We start from the raw sequence: 21410 nt of genomic DNA on the forward strand, positions 1-21410 counted from the left end.
CACTAGCATTGCTTAAGTAGTAGCAATAGTAGCAGATGCTTTCAAATGGTAAAGAATAGCAGACAATACAGCTATCCATAAGTAGAAATGGATTAATGGTACAAATGAGGGATCTCATAAGAAAAAAAATGTTTATTTTACCTAGCCCAGGCAGAGTAGAGAAATGTACATAGAAGAACAGGTACTGTATCAGAAAATAGGACAAAGATCTTCATGGCACCAAATCTGTTTGTTCTAGAAGGCATGGGAACTTCAGGGTCTGACCACTGTGGTATAAAATGAGTGACCAACTTCCAGAGATGACAGTTAACAAATAAGAGAGAAAAAAGGAAATTATAAATTGTAGGACATTCTGGCCAATGCACTTCTGCTTCCTGGATGTATTGTATGTTTCTACATTAATAAAGTACTTGGGGAAAAGTCCCACAAAAAAATATTATGCTCTCTTGTAGCACAGTAGGAACCTGAGCTGAGAATCATAATTAACAATTATTAACAAAAGACTGTGACAAGATCTATTCCACCACTTATAAAATACAGCAAGATATCAACCCTCAAAGGAGAAGTCTACATGTTTTTATTTTTATTTATATTTTTTCTGCCTGGAACTTGAAATTGAAGTCTGGATGCTGACTCTGAGCCATTTTATGTTCAAGATTAATGTTCTGCCATTTGAGCCACAGCACCATTTCTGGCTCTTTCTGACTAGTTTATCGGAGATAAGAGTTTCATGGAGTTTTCTGCCTGGACTGGATTAGAATCATGATCCTCAGATTTCAGCCTCCTGAGTAGCTAGGGTTACAGGCCTGAGCCACAGGCACCCAGCTGGAAGTTTACATCTTTCAGAATGCTAGTGTAGTATCAAATAGGTTATTAGCATACACATTCCATGAGAAAAAGAACTTGGCTTCTCCTAGGTATGAAACAGAGGGAACTGTGGAAAATGCAGGCCATAATCCGGGGATCAGCCAAGTTATAGGAGTGGTCACATCAGTATTCATCTCCAGCAGAGGCCTGGTGGATGGGGCTTTAACTCATTTTTAGGTTCCTTGGGCAAATATAATTAGAAACTTTGAGATCATTTCCTTAATCTCTTGACATGGTGCCCACTATAAAACAATATGCAGCTGGGTGTCAGTGGCTCAAACCTTAATCTTAACAGCTTAATCTTAGCAGCTCAGTAGGCTGAGATATAAGTATCATGACTCCAAGACAGGGAAAAAAGTCTATAACAGCCAGGAAGGAAAAGTCTAGGAGACTGATATCTGTAATTAAGCAGCAAAAAAGCAGAAGTGGCTCTTTTCTAAGTAGTAGAGAGCTAGCATTGAGAGAAAAAAAAAAAAGCTGAGGACAATGCCCAGATCCTGAAATCCATCCCCAGTTAAAACAAACAAGCAAACAAAAAAGAATAAATAATAAAAATAAAAGTAAAAGCAAAACAAATTAAAAAACATGCAACTTCAACTCACAAAGCTATTTCTTGAGGGGCCTTGGTTTCTACCCTTGTTTTCAGAAATGCTGTAAAACCTCTGCAGGGGCTTCACTAAGTGGTCAGTGGCTGACCCATGAACAAGTCAGCCATGGAGCTCCTGAAAGATGTTCTTCAACTGCAGCCTGCCAGTGGCTGCAGGAAGGCTCACCGGAATGCTGCTCCCTCACTGAGCAGCTGCTCTGGGGGCTCCCTTTGGGGTGGGGGAGAGAGTCAGCCAGGCTGCATCTGATGCAGTATCAACATGCCCTTCTATTCTCCTGACCACTAAGCAGTCCAATTCTGGCTGCAGGCATAAACCAAGGCGACCTTCATGCCCAGATGAATCAGAGATGGGGGCGCAGTGGGCCACATGGAGTTCATCTCTTCTGCAGTTCCCAAAGGGCACAGAGCTATTGCCATCCTAGCTGCCAAAGGAAGAGAACAGAGCCAACCTCAGAGTCAAACAGTGGCTGGGCTCTGGCTCTGGGTCTGGAGCATGAGAAACAAGGGGCAGATGCCAGATGAAAAAGGAAACCCAGTCGCATCTAAGCCAGGAAAAACAAAGGACCTCGAAATGAACTAACAACAAAATGAAGACTTCTAAAGAGGGTAGTTTTGTGGTTTACATATATATTTATTTCCTTTTACCTCTGAAAATGTTCCAACTGAATGCCCTTAACCTGTTCAAGGTAAGTGTGAACAAAATGGTACATTCATAAACATCTACAAAACTTTCCTCTGGGAATCTCAGACTCCACTGATTAATATACAGTACAGAATAAAACCTTGGCTAAGTCTTTTTTTATCCAAATTTTCCTGATTAAGTGTTAGAAGTTGTCCCAACCAATATGTCAAGTAGACCATTATGTTAAGTAGAATGTAAGAGTTAGGAGCAGTAGAAAATGATAGTTGTTTTTTTGTTTTTTGTTTTTTGTTTTACTTCTGTGTAAATATATCTTGAGAATCCTGTCTTGGTTGATCTACTTCAAAACAATGATAAAGAACATTACATAATCATCATGGAGAAATAGCATAATTTTTACTGAGACTCATCCATAGAGGTCTGGCTTGCCTCTCACCACAAAGTACTAGCTTTGATTCCTAACCTCTGTCTCCTAGAGCCAACCCAAATGATACAGTACATATTTGTTTACCGCAGCATCCTGTAGCATAGAATACACTAAACATGTATGAACAACTAGAATCTAATACCACCAGACACTGATTTCAATATTAATCTGGGAATCCATGAAGGTAATCCTAAGGAATAGTAGAAGTAACTGGATTGCTAATGGGTCAGTTCCAAAGGACTACCCACGCTGACACTGAGAAGCAAGTATATGTCACACAGACACACAGGCAAAGGAGAGGAGAGCCTGCGGCCAGGTATTCCACCCCAGAATGTCCACGATGATGGCAGAAGGAGTGGAAGAGTGTCAACAGCCTCTAGTGACCCTGTGTTTTGAGTCCCATCTGGCTTTACTGCTTTCTCCTTCCACTCCCTTACTCAAAATCACTGCTACCTGCTCTCATGAAAGCCTCCCATACTTGAGAATGAGAAACAATTCCTATGATTCACAAAACTGTATTGAGCAGACCTTGAAAAACTCCTCTTTGAAAATAGCAATACTCTTTGGGAGAATAAAACTATCCATTTTGTCCAAACACTATTCTTTTTCAAAGAATTGCTATCATCGTTAACTTTGGTTTTACTGAAGAAGACTGGGGTTTTTTTTTAAATGAAATATCCTTGGCAATCTAATTATCTGGCTTGGTGCTCACGCCATGAAACCTCGCCTATCCTTTAAAAGTACCATCTACCACCAGCTCAACACTCCGATCTGCCCTTCACTCACGTGACCCCGTGGCTGTGCAATGAATATTACACAGCTTTACTCAAACTTCAGAGAAATATGTATTAGTGACTTTAATCTCATCATTTTATTGGAAGAGCTAAGTTCCTAGAGTTAAATGGGAGAGGAAGGAAAGGGATTAACCTCTGCTGCCTGCAGAGTGCACAAATTATGCTGAGACGCTAATGTCTCCCTGGGAAAGGCTGGATGGTCACAATAGCCTGAATCACAGAGAATGTCCCAAGAGCTTTGAAAGAAGAACAAAAAACATGAAGAAACAAAGTGTAAAAAAACTAAAGCTGGTTTGGCTCTCCAGGTGTGTTCCCCCACCCCATACAGGCATATTTAGCAAAAGAACTGTGAATTCCATGACCTCACAATTTAGCTAGGAATGGAGTGGACCAGTGATAGGAAAGGAATGAACCAGTGAGTTCTAAGATGGGGAACTTTTTTCTAAAGAACCTGTAACTTGTAATTGTGTGGCAGGTGAATTCCAACTGTTACTCTTAAGTCTATTTCAAACTATAACTTCCAGATAGCACTCATTTATTTACTCGCAATGCTTCAACTAGTAAACAGCCAGGAGTTGGTTCTCTTTTCACTTGGCAAGAGAGCTCTGTAGCTACACAAAAAATTCCCCAAGCAATGACAAATGAAACTCACAAATGCAACATTAGCAACCAGCTGTCAAAAGAAAAATCAAGAGGAAGATTACCAGTATGGTCCTTTCAGGGTGAGCATTCATGAGAGTGCCTGTGTGTGTGTGTGTGTATACATATGTGTGTAAGTGAAGAGACTTACATGGCCAGTAGCATGAGGAATATGAATGCTGCAAGTCCTAATGATGGCAGAATGCCCAAGCATGGAGCTGTGGTAGAACCATCAATGTAGTAGCAGTATTAAAGACTGTGCTGACTGACTGTGCAAGGCTCCCCTTGTGATCAGGATGTGTAACAGGGGCCGGATCCTAAGGATAATGTGTTTCTGTGTTGGAATGACTTCCAGTACCATAGGTATACGTATGCATGCAAGCTCTGGATGCCAGCTTGTAAGTGAAATACAAACTGTGTGTATTTGTTTTCATCTTTAACCTTCAGGAATTCACTTCATCATCTCCCCTCACAACAGAAGAACCCAAAACCTCTTCAAACTAGTACCACTAGTTATTTAGTCCTGCAGGCAGGAAACACGGTGACCATTCTCCCAGCACACTCTTAACCCACGAATTCTCAAATGCCTCTCTCTCTCTCGCTCTCTCTCTCTCTCTCTCTCTCTCTCTCTCTCTCTCTCTCAATCGCTCTTGTAGTCTCTCTCCCCCCCTCCTTTCCCCCCTCTCTCCCTCCCTCCATCTCCATCCCTTTGCCAGCTTCCTTCTCCTCCTTCCACCCACATCCCTCCCACATTTCAGGACAGAAGAAACCCTAGGGGTTATTTTGCCTAGAGATTCAAGTACCAGGTGCCAAGCAGATACCCTGGCCTCCTCTTAAACTTAATGCCAATTCTCTCTCCTGAAAGGGGAAGAATGCTGCGGCGTCAGCACCAGAAACTGGGGACAGCGAAGAAGAATACCATCACAGGGCTCAGAGTTTACAGAGGAGCAAGCCTAGCTTCTCGGCCCCCACCAGCCCTAAAGCACCTCCAGCCAGTCAGCCAGACACACACACACACACACGCACACACACACACACACTCGCACACGCACATTGGTTCCGGGTCTCCCATCCAACGCCGCCAACACCAATATTGCAGTAAGTGTGCGTGCACTCGCGTCGGGTCCGAGCCCGGGCTCAGGGCAGGAGGGAAGGGCCAGGCGCGCAGCGCACCGCACGGCAGCACTTGTAAATAAGCCCAGGTGGGTCCAGCACCCCGCAACCACCCAGGGCTGGTCAGCTGGGAGGAAGGTGTACATGTGGGGGTCAGGGGAGCCCTTCTCCTTACCTTGCAACGAGAAGAGGGACAAGAAGAAGCCCAGCACCCAGACGCTGTGCAGCCAGTAGGTCCTCATGTCTCCGCCGCGCTCCGTGCTTCTTCACGCGCTCCGAGGATGCCGCCTTCTCCACTCGCTCCCGCTCGCTCCAGTCCAACGCGCCGATCCTTTCCTTGGTTTCCCTCTGGGCTCAAGAAAAGCTCTGGCAAGGCGGACCGAGGAGGCTTTTCTGGCCGCACGGCAGAGGGATCCCAGAACAGCCTGGCTCTCCACGGAGAGCGCTAGCCCGAGTCCGGGATGGATGCTCCTAGCCTGTGCCGGGAGTCAACACCGCGAGGCCCTTCTCCCCGGAGCTCTCCCGCTCTCCTCTCTCCTACCCTCCTCTCCCTCACTCCCCTGCAGCTCCAACTAAATGAGACTGTACTTAAACAAGCAGCGCCTTATAGGACCGGGAGCCCAGCCGAAAGGACCCCGCCACTGCCACCTAGTGCCCACATCCCGGTATCGCCCTGGCCTGACGTGTGTGCTCAAAGGTCCATCCAATGCAGCTGAAGACCCTTTGGCTCCCAGCAAACATAGGTGAAGCCCGGGGCTTTCTGAAGTCCTTGAGTTGACCTTCTGGTCCCAAAGGTCTGCGTCTGTCCTTTTGAGGCTGAGAGTCTTGCAAATCACTACCCGTGCATCTTGCTTACCCCTGCTGCTCCTTTTCTCTCTGAAACCTCCCTCGGTTTCTTCAACAATTGTATGAAATGCTCCTCCAAATGTCACCATGACCTCCACTTTGAAATCCCAAGAGCCAACTGAAGCCTCATCCCAGCTGACTTTTACAACGCACTTGCACAGTATTTATCCACTTTTTTTTACTTGATTTCCCATCACTGAGTCAAAACAGCTTTGATATCGCTGACCTTCCCTTCAAAAGCCATGAAGATCATCTGTTCATTATGTATATCTGATCATTATGTATATCTTCTGGCTTAAATTCCTTGGGTCCCCCCACCCACCCCCAATTTAAGTTATTTGTAAATAATCTTATTTTATATCTAATATAATTGTAAAAGAGGTCAATCTTTTGTGGTTACTCCAAGATGAAAATGTCTGCCTCTTACCATCTGACCTTCAGATCCAATTCTGATCTGAGAACCAAATGTCTCCAATTGAATGACTCAGAGCCTGATGAAAGCTAGGTGAGATGCCAGAAGCCAGGATGGAGTGCTTCTGACTGATGAGGAGTGGGGAAATTTGGATTCCAGTCTGTCATGTGGTTTCCACGAGCTGGATAAGCTAATCAAGTCCCCCAATCTCTGGATTTGATTTTATTTATCATTGAGTTGAATAATTGTATGATCACAATGTCTTTGGCTTCTTCTACCTTGGCTTGTACTATCTCTGCCATGGTTGTGGACTTGGCATAATTATCATACCATAAAAGGTAATTATTTGTTTCAAGAGGGTGTAGAGGAAGAACACCACGACAAGCATTCCCTCTAACCAGGAGTTGTGTCAACCTAGAGCATCTCCATGCAGTAGCAAATGCCTCCAAAGGAAGCAAATTTACACCCAGTTCAGAATGTCTGCCCTATCCCTATTGCTGCTTTCCTTCAGAAATGAGTCTTTGTTCAAAACATCCCTATTATTGTTCTAAAGGTCACAAGTTTTACAAGCTTATGCCTACATGTTTGACTCCTTGGCCATGATTCTCTCCTACATGAATGTGACTAGGGTATCTTTATGCTTTTTCAGCTTCACTGAGGACATTTTCATGATCTGTTCAACATGGACTGTACATTATATTTCCAAAATACTTCCACTTAGTAATTTGATATCCCCACTTTGCTCTCAGGACTATATAAGGCAATAGTAGCTCCTTGTGTTAGGTGGAAATGCAGATACAAAACCAGTGTGTAATTTTTCTTAGAGTATGCAACAGGATAGTGACAGCAACATACCAGACCTGAATGAAGTATCTTGATGCCAGCATGACTTCTCACCAATCTTTTAGGTCTATTAGAGCCCATAGCTAATCCTTCTCCACCAGTTTCTGCTCTAAGCTTTACATTTCCAACAGGTATACCCTCTTGACCACTTTCCTCATGAGTCTCCTCTGCTCACAAGTTACAGCTAGTGACTAGATGCTTATGGATATGTATTAGAATAGCCTTGGGAATTTGTAAAAGCTGATGTTTTATTTACCCCACCAGGAACCAATTAGAACTGTGGTGGCCCCTGGCAATAGTGTTTTTGTTGTTTGCTGGTTGATTATTTTGTTTTAGCAAAGAGGGAGACAAGATCTCAGTCTGTATTCCAGAATGGCCTTGAGCTCATGAGCCCCCTGCCTCAGACTCTCTAGGGCATGGATTACAGGAGTTCATTACCACACTACAACTGATTTATTTTCTTTTCAAAGGTGCCTGGTTATTGTAATCTGTAGCTGAGCCTGAGAAACACTAACCTACCAGCTTGAATTCAGTCTATTTAAAGTCAAAATTCTTTGAAATGTCTCATCTGACTTTAAAATATCACTCTTTATCCTGCATAGGGGTCCTTCTTCCAGATTATTCAGTCTTCCTTTGCACATCCTATATTCCCTACTTGTTTGCCTTCTAAGATAGTTGTACTCCCAGGAAGCAAATTTCACCGTGATCAGATCATGGACTTTAGATTTAGAGCTAGATGAATTCAAGTCCTACCCTGCCACTAGCTAGTTATGCCATACCTCACAAGGATCTCAATGGCATTCATGATTATCGGACATGAGGCAGTAATAAATAGCATCTAGTGTTTATTTCTTAAGAATAAACTTAAATGTATTCAAGGTTAATGATAGAACTTAATAGGGTTTCTCAAAATGTGAGCAATGTTATGAATCAGGTATGAGAATTGCTAAGTGTACTTAGTTGTACATCACACAAAGTACATTAACATGTTTGGATGTTGATATCTAGAAATTTGTATTTTGTTCCCATTCTACGTGATTTTTTATTTCCTCTAATGATGGAGAAGCATTATCTAAGAAGCATGAATTGTCAAGTGTTGTAAGAAATTATTAATCTCATCTAATTCAGGTTTTCAATCCAACACCACTGACATTTTCAGCCAGATAATTCTTCAGACTGTCCTTTGTATTGAAGGATATAATATGCTTGATCCTAGACGAATCAGACACTCTCTTCCCACATTGTAATAGCCATGAACATTCCCCACAAATGCTACATATCTCCCAAGAAGCAATTCTCTTTACCTCAGACACCTTCAAAATAATGGGGGAAAAAAAACACATACCTACTCTATACCCAATCACTAGAAAAAGAACCATCTGAAACACAGAAAACTAGTCAGGTTAGATTTGGATTACCAAACCAAATAGTGAATAGTGGTTTACATGCAATTGTGTGACACCCCCAACCCCGTGATTCTTAATATGACAACTGTTCTTTCCCACAACATATACTTCATTGTTCATTGGCTATACTATCTATTTGCTTCTCTATTGCTTTAAAGAATCAATCTCTAATTCATTACTTTGTCTGTATCATATTTTCCCAATGTGATTGTAAATACCCTTGCCAGTTATCTTACATCCTTTGCCAAGCCTACACAATTATAGGGTCAGTGCAGTTATTTCTTGAGTGCAGCTGACAGTGGAACAATTACTTGTTAGTTTGGATCTACGAAGAGCCAATCTGCTCATCTACCAATTATTCAATATGATAACGAACATTTTCTTACATATACTACACACTTTACAAAATACTCTTTCTCAGGAAAAAATGTACCACAATCACTTTCTGCAAATATCCTTCATTTCAGATGAGGGACACTCTTATGATAAAGACAATTATCTGTAAACCTTGCTACTTGGGCTACTGAGCATGGGAGGGTGATGGTTTGAATTGAGCCTGGGCAGAAAAGTTCATGAGATCCTTTATCAACCCATAGCTAAGTGCAATGGGTGACCTGCCATGGTAAGATGTGTGGGAGGCTGGGACTCAGGAAACTGTGGACATTGAGGACAGAAAATGCCATGAAACTTCATCTCAATAGAGGGAAAGTGGGAGGAATGTTGACCACCTTTCATCCCAAAAAGGAAGGAAATGATAAAACAGAGAGATCCTGGTCCAGGCATGCACTGGACAGAAAGTAAGACTCCATCTCTAGATAACTAGTGTAAAAAAAAAAAAACTCATTGGATCATTACTCAGTTGTCAGAGTACTTGACTAGCCAGCATGAGGCTCTGAGTTCAAACCTTTTGTACTGTCAGCAAAACAAAAAAAGAATTTCATAAATAAGATATATTCATGTCCTTCCACTGTATGCTTTAACTTGAATTTATATAGGGCCATGGGTTCTTGTAATAGATGACCAGAGTTCAGGAATTTTGAACTTCAAGAATGTGTGTGTGTTTGAGTGTGTGTGTGTCTGTGCGTCTGTGTGTTTCTGTGTCTATCTGTGTGTAATGACTTCTGGTGGAAATTTTGTTGATGTAAAATTTTGTCCTCATTCTGTGATGTTCAGTTTATGTAGTAATGTATATGTTTTCCTTCTTCATATTGCTGTGGAAGACAGATACACCAATAAATATATTTATATATATAAGTAGAAATCACATAATTTTCCACTATCACTATTTTAGTTACAAAACCACAAATGGCATAAAAAATAAATCATAGGCATAGAACCCCTTCATAGCCTTTCACCTAGGGGAATTTTATTCCCTTCCTCGGAGCTGCCTTGTAATCCAACAAAAGCTCAAAGTTTATAAAGCCTGTCAACTTCCATTGCTAATTCTCAGTGATGGAACTGTAATTTGCTCTGGGAAGCTTTTCTATATTACTGTGAAGTCATTTGTGTTCCATCAAATGACGTGTGTTTGGATGGGCCCAGGAATTCCTAGAAGTCTTTCCCCTCTTTACTTTAGCTGTAGTTTCTTCTTCCAAGGAGACGAGCCAAAAAGGAAAAAAAAAAAAAAAGGCACTTCCATTTTCAGAACAATTAGCTGTCTATCTGTAGAAGTGCTTTCTTGTCCAAAGACCCCCTTAGGAGACTATATTGAAGCATTGAACCAAGAAACAAAAAATCATTTCTCCCAACAGATGGAGTGCCTATTTTTACCTTTCCTGTACTAGAGATTCCTCTACCCTGAAAGAACTACCATCTTTTAGCAGTATACAAGTGCCATTCATTCCTGCCTGTATTACACTCGGTCTTACTGACTCCAGGCAAGAGAAGCTGTGTGACACACAATAACTCTTATAACAGACTTTGCACTCCGGTCTGCCTGTTTCTTTCCAGTGTCTTCTTCCCGATGCCTGTCAGAACAATATTTGCTGATCCTAGACATGGCTTCACACTGTATGTAGAATCAGGAAGTGAAGAACAAGAATGCAGACTTTCCTGAACCTTCTGAAAGAGAAAAATGGAAATCCAGTATAAAAGCCTAAAGTGGGTAAATGTGCTCATCTGGTGATACCTGTGTTTATGAAATGGTTTCCTGTCCATGAACCCATTGACAGTGCACTGGAGAACATTTCAGGCTGTGGGGATTGTTCTTTTTCCTTGGAAATTATTTTCCCCTAGAAATTCATAGCTTCACAAAAAAAGAGGAAATACTTGAATTTGAAGTGTCGAGAAACTAAACACTGGGTCTGGGAATATGGCCTAGTGGGAATATAGCCGTATACATGAAGCCCTGGGTTCGATTCCTCAGCATCACATATATAGAAAAGGCCAGCAGTGGCGCTGTGGCTCAAGCGGCAGAGTGCCACCTGAGCAAAAAGAAGTGAGGGACAGTGCTCAGGCCCTGAGTTCAAGCGTCAGGACTGGCAAAAAAGAAAAAGAAAAAAGAAAAAAGAAAATAAACTAAACATTAGAATTTCAAATGCAGGAGGTTCCGCAATAAAAAAAGGACTTTTAAAGAGGTATGGAGGGAGAAAAACCCAACTGTAAAGTCAGATGGACATGAAGTTTGCAATACTTATCAACCCTGTGGTAGTATGTAAATAAGCTAACATCGCTGAGATCTAGTGCTTCCTGCAGCTCCAGAAGGCTGTGGGGGGGGATCACAGAAACAAGATGTAATACTATGCTTTCTGTGCATCAAGTATGCAGGGAAAGTTGGTCTGTGACTACTTAAAATGCTGATACCCTTCCTCTGCTTTTCCCTAATCTTACCCTCTTCTTCCAATTTTACATGGAAGACTAAAGCACCTAAAACTCATTCAATGTGTCCAAGGTATGCAGTGAACAAAAATAGCAGAATTCAGCCCTTCTGATTCCTCATGTAGGACTATTCCTTGCTACAAAACTAAAGGTTAGACTTCCACATTCATTGTCTTTTGAACAAAACCTGCACTATCACTGTATCTTATCTGAGTACACTGGAAACTGTATATATTGGTATTAGAACTAGGGAAGTGAAAGGGCATATCAAAATCGAGAGACAAAGGATAAAAAGACAAACGACTCCAAACGCAATACTTGCCAAAACCATTTGGTGTAAACCAACTGAACAACTCATGGGGGGAAAGGGAAAGAAAGAGGGGGAAGTGGGGAATGAGGGAGGAGGTAACAAACACTACAAGAAATGTACCCAAGGCCTAACATGAAAATGTAACCTCTCTGTATGTCACTTTGACAATAAATAATGTGTGAGTAAAAAAAAAAATAGAACTTGGACACGTTTAAAAAAAAGAGTTTGGTGCAATTGCATTAAGTAACTTTTAAACTATTTGCATTAAAACTAGAGAAAAACTTCAAAGTAAAGTATGTCAGGAATATATTGATTCAATTATAGGTTGGGGTCATTTGAGTCAAAATTTTGGATCATGGACCATGACGAACTTTTGCTAAGGTGGGGGTTTGACAGGTATTAGTAGTAAAAATTTGTACTATCTAGCCACCCCTTCTTTCAACCAAAAGAACCTTTATCACTTAAAATATTCTCATTTGAAGCTGAAAAGAAAATAAACTATTCTGGCTAAAGAAATTGCTTTTGCTATTAGAATGCAAATGCCCAAGCAAAATTGTTGCCCAATAAATCTTTTGGGACATTATATAGATATAGTCTAAGAATTTGTGAAGGCTGAGCTATAAAACAAAAAACATAGAAGAAGAAGCTATAAATTTCAAATCTATATGACACTATTGTATGTAAGGCTTCAGAGGTGGAAAAACCCTCTTAAGAGCAAGAAATTACAGGAATTGAAGTTACAAAGTTTTCTGTTTTCTTCTTGTTGTTCCTCTAGTTATATTGTCCTTATAGCAATCAATGGAATGTTTGTTATAATAGCAAATAATGGCCCTCACTGAACAATGGAAATTAAGAACTCTATTTTTTCTTACTCAGACTCTATTTTAAATCTTCCCTAATACAAGAAAAATGATTTTTAAAAAAAAATTTACACGATGGTCTGTGTTCTAATGGAGATGTCCCCTTGAAAGGTATATAGAAACCTGATTCCTGGTTCAGTCCTGACTCCTCCTCTTCCTCTCACATTTCCTCCTCTTCCTCTTCCTCCTCCTCCTCCTCCTCCTCCTTCTCCCCCTCCTCTTCTTTTCTTCTTCTCTCCATTTTCTTTTATCTTTCTCATTCCAGACTTCCATGCAGAGAGCACATACCTCTCCACCATGATATATTGTCTTACCATAAGTCCAAAAGCAATAGACTAAGCAACCATTGATTAAAGTATCTGCAACTGTGGACCACAATAAATATTGCTTCCAATTTGATTTATTGATATTTCATTACTATATCAGAAAGCTGGCTAAAAGGCTGTATGTGTTCCAGACCTTGCTGATCACAGAATCTTGTGCATTTTTTGATAGGAAATAGACCTATAAAGGCACAATCATAATTCTCAAAGCAGTATTCTCACCCAAGGCAATAAAATGTCATAACTTTTTAACCTTATCTTTCATCACATCTCCATAAATATCTCATTCTCCAGGCAAATTATTCAGCTATTTCTCAACAAATGGTTTTTGGGTTTTCTCTGATTTTGCTCAAGATCCCTCAGCTAGTCACTATTTTTTCCCATGAAATTTCCCCTCTCAGAATCCTTCCTGCCTCGTGCTTTCTTCATTACATGTGTCCATCCAGAAAGGTTTTGTTTGTTTCATTCATTATCTTTTGGAGGGATGTGTGCATGCTCACCTGTACCCAATAGGTATTTCTAAATATTCTGGAATGGATGAAGAAACCAGTTTTTCATCTACCCTTTTACTACTGAGAACCAACTTATGTGATAAGTCTTTAACTACAGTTGCATGCATAGGTGACATACCTCTCAGACTCCATGGTAAGTTTACTGAATGCATGCCACTGAATGCAATGTTTGCATCATTCAGTATTATTTTAAGAATACAGTTATCATACAATGATGAATGAAAACATGGAGAAACACATTAGACTTGAGATTTGGGGATCAACATTTGAACCAAAAGAAAAACATACAAAGAAGAGCTATTTAAATTTGACTATTCAAGAGTAAGCACAGTAAAATTCCCATACTGAGCCATAAAGATGCCAGGAATTTCTCTTACAAAAACCTGAGAAAGATCTGAGTATGAAATTCCTTGCAGGTCTTCACAGGTTTCAAATGAGTCTGTGGCCCAACTTAGCAAATGCATTTGGAGTGTTGGGCCTGTTTTTCATTAGATGCCAACTTTTTTTTGTTCTCATTGTTTGTTTTAAGTTTCTTAAGTAGATAAATCAGTTAGATTACATACATAAACTATTAATTACAATAGCATGTGCAATTAACATAGGTCTTTTGAAAACAGTACTTGGCACTTTGTAAAGATACAAGTTGGCCAATGGACAGAGAGGAAGATGAGTTCAGAGAACTGCCCAGCAGAAGGGCTCAGCCGGATTGATTGGACTGGAGGTTTACTGCCTGGGAAGAAAATATTTTTCTCCAACACAGACAAATGACAAGGTCATTGTCACTGTATATTGATAATCTTAAAGAATAATGATGCCTCAGAACAAGGAATGTCTATGACAACATAAAAGAATCCAAATATAGGTTTCAGACACACTCTTAACCACAGCACTGGCTTATCTAATAGGTTCCTATACTCAATAGTCAATGCAAATATTTCCAATTTATTGTTGTAGAAGAAATGTTATTGTAGAACTTATAAATGCATATTAAATTGTGCCACAAATATTCCTTTAATTTCATGATTTCCACAATGACGGATGGTTGCAGGTGAGTCAAGACTTGAAGAATCATTGGTTTTATATCATAGAGAGATAAGAAAACAGAAATAAAGATCTGTGCACAAGAAAAAGACCTAGATCACTCCTGAGTCCTGTGTTGAAATCTGGTAGAAGGAACAAGGGCCTAATTAGTAATAGAAGTGTGAAAAGTGACAGAAAACATAATTATGTTCATGTACTCTAAAACTCCATAGACAAATAAAATCTCAAAGCATATACTTTTGTGCCAGGGACTCTGAGCAGGTATCTTTAAGTCTGCACTTGGTACAGCCACAACTTCAGGTGCCATTTGCAGACAAGCATTTGTGTTCTTCTTACACTTTTGCAAGAACTCCATTGTGCCCCTGTTGTCTGAGAGCTTTTTGAGCAGGGCAGGTTCAGGCATTGGTATCCATAATTGTGTTGAAGGTATCAATTGAATGACTATTATCAGAGACTTGATGGTAGAATCTGTACATCTCACACTCATGTGGATCTTTCCATATATCAAGCATTTTTATGCTCTGTGTGTGTGTGTGTGTGTGTGTGTGTCTGTGCATGTGTGTGTGTGTTTAGGGTCAAAGTAAAGTGGTAGAATTGCATTTCTCCTCAAGAAATAACCATTTATCAAGTTAGACTGACTATCAGTCTGGAACTGTTTTCAAGGTCAAGGACTACCGAATGTCCAGAAATGAGATTTCTCATGGATGGGCGCTATAGTCTATCAAAAGCTTGATGAATGTTCTCATACCTGGACAGGCTCCAACAGACTGAGCAAACTGGATTCAGATTTCTTTCCTACCTGTTACCTGGTAGCTAGTAAATCTTATCTCCAATTTGAGCTTCTCATCTTTGCATAGCAGACTCTTCTAAACCTTGCTTTGGGGCCACCATTATTTTTTCTGGTCCATTTCACCAAATTGTTTCAATTTCTGTTGCCGTACTGTCATATTCTTCATCACCCTCTTGCCTTGCTTAATATTTCTGTGTAACTTTTTCTCACTTTCTCTGCTCTCTCTACTGTGTATATAAGTCTGATCTTTAAAGATTTGAACCCAATTTTATTTTAAACTATTAAGCAATACTTTCCCAATTCTTCCTCTGCTCTGTCTAAGCTTAAGGTAGAACGATAATAGCAATACTTAATCTCCCTAATCTATTTTCAAAAATTATCTAGTCATTTATTTTTATTGTATATTTTTAAAAATTAAAAATGTGAAAACATGTCATAGTAAGACATATTGACATGTAACAACTTACATAGGAAGTTACAAAAGCTCTTTTGCCCCACTCCTTCCTTCCCATTCAAGTCATTCAAACATCCATCCATCAATTATTTTATTGTTCACTAATTAGACTTCTGGTGACCCCTTCATTCCTGTCAATTCATGTTTATATCATTCATCTCAGGATCATGTGTTTTCTCAAATACATCCTTTTCTTCATGATATCTTCTTTCCATTTTTTATGTTTATTGTTTAGTTAGGATCTCTGGAGTTATAGATTAGAGAATACAATAGTTATAAAAAGATAGAAAAATGAACACCCCATATATTGCTGTCTCTTTTATATGAATTTAAAATGGATATTTAATATTTCCACCTGAATTAAAAACTTCATAAGAACCAAAAGTTAAACACATCTAAAAACTATTGTAATGATTTGTCTTAGAATTATCCCTGAGTTGTTCACTATAGGATTTGTGAAATCAAAGAGGTATCTGTAGAGAACTGGGGAAAATTTCTTAGCCAAGCAACCTGTCACATTTTGGACAGTTAAAGCCTTTTTTCAGCAATCCATGTACATCTTATGAACCAGCTTCTCAAAACAGTACAAGATAGCTGCACCATTTCCATGATTGCCTACTTCTGTACTGATAGCATTTGGTCCTGAGCTTGTAAGCCAATGCTGACTAAAGAAAAGCAACTGGTCGAAACTGACTCTCTTTTTCATCTGGGCTTTGACACAGAGGTCCAAAATATAAGCACAAGTGACAGTCAGTATCTTAATTTTGGCCTTTAATAGATACCTTCTGCAGGGAGCTGTGACACTCTAACGTAGAGTAAATGAAATGTACTCACTGCCTTACATATGAAACTGTAACCCCTCTGTACATCACTTTGACAATAAATAAGTAAATATTTTTTTAAAAAGAGATTTTCTGAATTAGCTTTAAGCACCATCATATATCAATGCAACTGGTCAGAATATTCCTTGCAAGGAGGCCATAGAAGCATTTGAAAAGAGGATTCAAGATGGAGCCTGCTTATAGAGTAATATATTAAGGCCATATTGCTTTCTGTTTCTAAGGAAACTGATTCATTTTGTAGTGTTTATTTACATCTGTGCCAAGGATAAGGATCAGAAAGCTATTCGTATGCCTATGGAAGGACCAACTATTTAGACACATCTCATCACACTTAATCAGAATGCCTTGGTAGAGTTGGAATTCAAGGATAGTTTTGAAGGAGAGAAGAAGGATTATTTGACTGGATCATTGAGATTTGAAGTAGAATACTTAGCCATCTGTGCCTCCCTGAAGGTATCATGTTTAAGTTGGCATGAGTGGCTACAATTGTTAGTAGGAGTACACTACAGAGTCATGCTGCTATGGAAACAATATCCCAGAGTTTACATTATACCTTGCAGAGTTCTTGGCACACCACACATGATTGCCTAATGGAAGAAAGTAAACTACTGAATTACAAAACATCGTCCGATAACATGTACTTGCTTCAGTGAAAAGTCACTAATTGCTAAAAAGACTTCTTGGCATGTAGTCTAATGAACAAAAAAGGGAGTCATTACACTGGTAAGGACTTAGTCCATTGCTAAGGATTTAGCACGTAAGGATTTAGTACTTCACCATCACTAAGTCTTGGGAAATATGTATTCTAGTCACTTGTCAGCTTCCCAGAGCAGATCAAAAAGAAAGCCAATCTATTATCAGATTTTTTCTTTGAAATTCATCTAGGACCAACTCTATAAAAAAATTCATAACATGTTCCTTCACATTGGGGGCAAGAAAATTCAACTCAAATATTATTAAACTTAAGGCCAAGTTAGAAAGAGACATTGAGCCCTCACAGTAGGTTCCCTGACCTCTAAGTATAAGAATTAGATTGCCATAGAAAATATTTCAGCTATTCCCCATAGCAGAGATGGACAGACAAGCAAACACAGACACATAGGGAGAATGTCATCAATGTCTCTTCCTGGTAGCATTTTTTAGTTAAAATATGCTTTAAAAATTATGAATTTAGGGCTGGGGATATGGCCTAGTGGCAAGAGTGCCTGCCTCATATACATGAGGCCCTGTGTTCGATTCCCCAGCACCACATATACAGAAAATGGCCAGAAGTGGCGCTGTGGCTCAAGTGGCAGAGTGCTAGCCTTGAGCAAAAAGAAGCCAGGGACAGTGCTCAGGCCCTGAGTCCAAGCCCCAGGACTGGCCAAAAAAAAAAAAAAAAAAAATTATGAATTTAATACAAATAAAATTACAAAATTCCATAAACTAGGAAGAAAAAAAGCTACCCTACAAATCTGCCTCAAAATTATAGCATTCATGTAATTTTAATGCATTGTTTGCTCTTTCTAATACTTTCAATGTATTTAACCAGAAATATTTTCATTTATGAGGATTTGACTGACAATTTCACCTAGCAGTATAAAAGGATTGTACTTGGAAGGGAACTTTGAGCCCAGATGTAGTACACTGAAACAATCTTCATCTTTATAAACCACATCTTAAGAGTCAACTGATGATTAACAGAAATCCCAATGGAAAGGATCCAGAGATTACCAGTCCTAACTGCCTCACGTGATAAATGAGGAAACTAATATTCAGAGAAATCATGTTACCTGCAATAGCCATATAATCATGGAGTGGTTGATTTCGACTCAGCATAATTTTCAAAACAATCAAGTACCCTTAATTTACTGATTTTTATATGTACTAGAACAACTTTCCAATAATCTGTAACTAACATGAACATCTTATACTGGGTTGTCCTTTTACCTGTCTTTCTACTGGTTTGTTTTTTTTCTTTCCATAAGATGTTTACATAACATGCACTGTACACTCTGTGGTCCTGATCAGAAAGTAATTCCCTCTTTGTCTACTCAGTTCCAACTTGAGCAAGTTACAATGCATTCCTCATGCTTGCCTCCACATAAGAAGCCCCAGCCCAGGCAAGAGGAGGGAATTACTCAATGACAGAATATCTTCTTTATGAACAGGATGAAGCAACCCACACTGGGAGTCATATCAAGCTTGGAAGCTCTTACCATTCCCTTCCTGGCTTGATACAGAAAATTCTCATCATTTTTTTTTCTATCCCAATACACTAGATATAAGGCAGCACAGCCTTTTTTTCAAACATCTTCCAAATTTATCTTCTCTGTCCTCTCACTCTTCATACTCACTCAGTTGGAAAGAGAGATTTAGTCCACTCTCTTACATCTCAGACTAGACACTTCCAAACACTTTCTCTTGCAGACAGAAGATGACAAGGTTGTTTGAAAAATAGAATAAGATGCATAAACCATTCAGATATCTGAAATGAAAGCCTAATAGAAGAGTCTGTGCAAAGAGAGAATGCTAGAACAAGAAAGGTTTTTTTGATGATTTCCTTACTAGTTAAACAGATGAGGAAATTAGGTCTGTAGATGTCAAGAATTTTGTGTTTGTGCATGCTTACTAGGAAGGAGTCAAGAAGAGAAGCCATGGTGCCAGGGCACTGACTCCTATATGTTCTGCCTACTGTAGTAGTTCAACACTTCTTGGGTATAGAAACATACAACTTTAAAAACTTCTAGACAAAAATGTAAAACTAACTATTCTTGAGTAGAAGTGATCATTCTTCTCCTGCTCATAGCCATGTTAGAGGCCTGAGGGAAAAGACTTCCCCTCAGAGCATGTAGCTTGGTTTTGCAATGATTGGCCAAATTCTTGCATCACTTAGTCTTCCTACATCTCCATCTATACATCTACCTGCTTTTAGGGAGCAAATTTGGTAGTAGTCTAATAGCATTTACAAATTAGCTGAACCCTATTTGCATCTTAGTGCAAATACCAAGAACCTTTTGTGAGGTCAGACATGATGACTCATACCAATAGATCAACACTACCTGCTATCATCTTGCAGTTCAAGATAAATATGGAAATAAAAGTCAGAGAGACACCATCTCAACAAATAAGGTAGGTATGGCTTTACACCACTGCCATCCCAACCCAACTATATTCAAAACCAATATAGGAGGATCATGATCTAGCCTAGCTTAAGAAAGTAATGACTGGACCTAAAATATAAATTAAAAAGTAAGAGAAATTGAGATCATGGCTCATGAGCTAGAGTACCTTACTTAAAAAGCATATGGTGGGGCTGGGGATATGGCCTAGTGGGAAGAGTGCCTGCCTCATATACATGAGGCGCTGGGTTCGATTCCCCAGCACCACATATACAGAAAATGGCCAGAAGTGGTGCTGTGGCTCAAGTGGCAGAGTGCTAGCCTTGAGCAAAAAAGAAGTCAGGGACAGTGCTCAGGCCCTGAGTCCAAGCTCCAGGACTGGCCAAAAAAAAAACAAAAACAAAAACAAAAACAAAAACAAAAACAAAAACAAAAAAAGCATATGGCCCTTCATTTAAATCTTAGCACAGACAGACGACAGACAGACAGACAGACAGACATATACAGATAAGTAAAATTTACTGTGAATAAATCAGTCACTATCATGTAAGAGAACAGGCTTGAAATGGAAAAATGAATAGAGATTAAATAAAATGAAAAATAGATCTTAAGCCAGACACCTTTCAGTTACTCTTTTCTCTGCAATACCAACTGACCTCTCATATGCATAATGCCATGTATATCACTAAATATGCAACTCCTTGCATTTACACTAAGGTGCTTTCTGTCCTTATTCTCAAAAGACAGTTAAAAATTGACTTTTCTTAATAAAATTAAATTTAAAAAATAATTTAAAAATGACTGCTCTTAGATGTATCAATGATGCATTTATAACCTTCTCTTTCTCCTCACTCCAGGAAATTGCCCCACTCAGAGAAGTATGTTATTTTTCACAACTACAGTTTAGGATATATCTTAAAAAGTTATTTCTGTGCTCTGTTGCCCTTTCTTTCCATCCTAGCTACTTAAAGAGATGAAGATTAAGAGCAAAAGCATCATGGTGAGAGGCCAGCATGAGCATAAAGTTTTGAGACTTCATTTCCACCATTGACTGGGGCATAGGGGTGTTTATCCCAACTTCAATGGAAGCACAAAGTCTGGATGAGAGGCATGCTACTTATCCTCCTGACAGTCATCCTTATTAATATTGGGAAACACAAATAAGAGCATCGCAGGCCAGGCCAGTCCAAGCATAAAATAGGAACCCATCTTTAAAGTAACTGATGCAAATGAGACTAGAGTTGTGGTACAAGTGGGCGATTGCCTTCCTCTCAAGTCCTATGCTCCAACTTCAGTCCCAGTAAGACCCAAATGAAGTAACCATTAGGAGACATTTGAAAAATGCATTTCTAAGGGTTCAACAAACGTTGCAGTTGTAATACCCTTTGTGAATTCTGCAGAACAATTATAAACAAGGCTCAGGCTGTTCATAGCAATTAAATTTTTGCTGCCAAGTTTTATTTGGTTTCGTTCTTCTATAAATCTTTTTCTGAAGACAGCTTTAAGTAAGAGTAAGCCAATCTGTTTCAGGCTGCCTCCAATAAGAAACTCAAATTCTTGCTGTTCCTAGTATTTCAGGATGGACCTTGGATGGGCAATGCAAAGCTGAATTGGGACAGATTCCTCCAGTTATCCTACATAAATCCCACACAAGCAAGGAAGAGAAGTAAAGAGATTGGTTTGTAAAGAGAAAGGGATATTATGAAAATAGATCTTGCTCTCTTTTCTAAGGCCTACAAAATGCTGATTAAAATGTATGCAAGAGT

Source organism: Perognathus longimembris, chromosome 5 (assembly GCF_023159225.1).
Source record: "Perognathus longimembris pacificus isolate PPM17 chromosome 5, ASM2315922v1, whole genome shotgun sequence".
Lineage (NCBI taxonomy): Eukaryota > Metazoa > Chordata > Mammalia > Rodentia > Heteromyidae > Perognathus > Perognathus longimembris.